The sequence below is a fragment of the Parasteatoda tepidariorum genome, chromosome 2 (assembly GCF_043381705.1).
Source record: "Parasteatoda tepidariorum isolate YZ-2023 chromosome 2, CAS_Ptep_4.0, whole genome shotgun sequence".
Lineage (NCBI taxonomy): Eukaryota > Metazoa > Arthropoda > Arachnida > Araneae > Theridiidae > Parasteatoda > Parasteatoda tepidariorum.
In genome coordinates this window covers 66332602-66335611 of record NC_092205.1, presented here as the reverse complement: position 1 = coordinate 66335611, position 3010 = coordinate 66332602, and positions in this window count along the sequence as shown.

Genomic DNA, 3010 nt, shown 5'->3' with positions numbered 1-3010 from the left:
TACGCAACTGTAAAGCTATATATATATGTATATATATATATTGGGCTGCACCCCTTGTAAATAAAAAATAAATATAAATAAAAAAATAAAAGTTCCCTGAAAATTTCAGGGAAAATTAGTTGTAATTTTGCACTAGTAACATTTTATTCGATTTCATCTTTTTATTCCGATGTTTTTTCCAGCGTAAGTTATAATATTTTGTAGAAGCTTTTCTCAAACTCAAAATTCTTACAAAACTATTTGCAATTCTGAAATCCAGGGATTTGTGATCATTTTACAACAGTATAATGTTTCTGATTTATTTCCCATCTTAATCATCTTAACATAATAAATATTAAAAGTGAATATATTTTTTAAAAAAAAATGTGTTTTTTCTTTATTTTTTCATTAAATTTTCTAAAAGATATTGTGTAATTGTGAAAATAAGAATCAAAATAATCATAAGCGGGAGAAAAAAAATCTCAGGGAAAATTGTAGTCAGAATTCTTTCCGTTTTACTTAAAAAAAATTTTAATCGATTAAATATTTAAATATATATTACTGTGCTAAGGCATAAATATTTAAAATATCTACTTTTATTTCTTTAAATTTCTACTTCTTGAAAATCTGAGTCATTTATTTGTAATGAAGGCATATTTTCTTATTTTAAATTGCTTTTTTTTAATTTATGCTCTAAAATTCTAACTTAAAAATTTCATAACTTTATAAAATTTTAATGAAACATTTATAAAGGCTAAAATAAAAATAATTAATTTTCCAAAATAATTTAGCACATTTTTAATAAAATGTTAAATATTAACCATAATTACACATTTTAAAATCATTATAAGAAATTTCACAAATTACATCTTTTTTAAAGTTAAAGCTATTTAAATTTTATCATTAAATGCAGAACAAAAGTTTGAATTGAAAACAACATCTTTCAACGTTATCCAAGATTCATTTATCAAATTTTAAAGTAACTCTGCTTTCAAGATTAATAAAATAATAACCAGAGCAATGTAAGCTCTGAGGATAAGTAATAAGGTTGGAGGGCTTTTCCGCCAGCTTCAACATCATTACAGGGAAGAATGGGAAATGCTGTCTCCTCCATATTTATTCCTCCATGCTTACACTACATCTACTGTGTTCATTCCGTATTTGGTTATTTAAGTTGATATCGTTATTGATTATTTTATTTTACTTTATGCCTACAGGAGGACCACTGGTCGTAAAAACGGTTTCCTGTAGATTGCCGAAATCATGCATCATCGGTCAGCGAGTAGATGACCACTTTGATCAGCAGGTGAAGGGACTAAGGGTGCACAGTATCGGTTCTTGTCGAACTGTTCCCACGCAGGTCGTTATGCTATCAAAACACACTAGTTGATATAATTAAAAAAAATTAAGCATTATTGGACTCAATAACAGAATGGTAATTTTATGGTTCTCATATTTTTTTTTTCAAAACACAAAATAGTTTCTTTACCTACCAAGCTAAAATATTTCAACATGTACATAAAACCAAAAAAATTAATTCTTAAACCCAATAATAACTAGCAACTACACTAAAATTTTTATCGAACGAACAGATATCGGTACTAATTTCGAAGGCTATATAAAACGTTGCCTAACTATTATAACAATAAAATGTGGTGCAAAATATAATAGTATTGATGAAATAGGTGTCGGGGTAATGTGAACTTTTTACACTAATATATGTGCCCAGTTGCCTAGTATAAGTGCTGCGGTAATAGGTTCTTTATCCCCCTCTGAAATGCATAAATTTCCTAATAACTATTCTACTCATTTTTTTATCATAAAACATAATACAACACCTTTGTTTTTCATTATATTTTGTATATTTTTGTGCAGCTTTCAACAATTAGACAAACCATAATATAAGTAAGAAGTTCAACTCTTCAAAAGAAAGATTTATTGTAAATAATATTTTGTAATAAGTGTAAATAATTGTGAATTTAATCTGTGATATTCAGAATTTACCACACATTTTCCGTAACATAATAGACAGCTTCAATTTCATTTTATTAGTTCTTGTTCATTTTCCGTCATTCAAATTTAAAGTCACTCGCTTTAAAAGCATGAACATCAATATATGAAACACGTGATTTCGTTTTATATATTGATGTTCATGAATTATGTACTTTACAATTGAATTATGTACTTTAAGTATACCCTTAAAGTACATAATTCAATTATTTCATAGAATGACTAGGTATTTCATGAAATAACTAGACAAGTCATTTAAAATATATAACAGATGAAAAATTTTATATTTTACCTAGTTATTTCATAAAATAACTAGCCAATCTATGAAATAACGAATGATAGACAGTTAAAGTAAAACATAAACAATTTCAAAGTTATTTTAAAAATTAATTGATCAAGACTAGCTAAAATCTCTTGAAAAATAGATTTTATCCCTATTGTGAACTATTGATAAATTATAAGGAAATACAGATGATATAATTTATTATTGCTCATATTTATGACAACGTTTTAAGGCAACGGAATAAAGCGTGTGCACGAGTCGTTGCAAATCTGTTGTAAGTGGTTCAAAACATATAAAAAGCAGCTAGAACTATTTCAAAGAATATTCCAGTGCAGTACTTCATACTTTGACAATTATGGAATCGTTCTTCTCTACAATACTTAGTTAAATAATTTTATATACATTAACTAATTTTATTTACTTCATGAAAAAAACCTAGTTTGTGTTCGATTTTGTTTCAATTTTTTTAGTGCTATATATATTGTATTATACTATATTGATCTATTGATTTGCTTTGACTATATTGTTATATTGATACAATATTAGAAAGCACTCCTTTTGTAGATATAATACTGTGAGCTGATGAAGAAATTATATCTTTTCATTTTTTTAGCACTCCGGCTTAAAATTTAAAAATATAGTTTTTAAAATTTTTTATTTGTTTAAATATTTTATTGTAATAATTTTTCATCTTCTTTTTTCACCCTTACTATGGTATATGCTATACATAATATATAT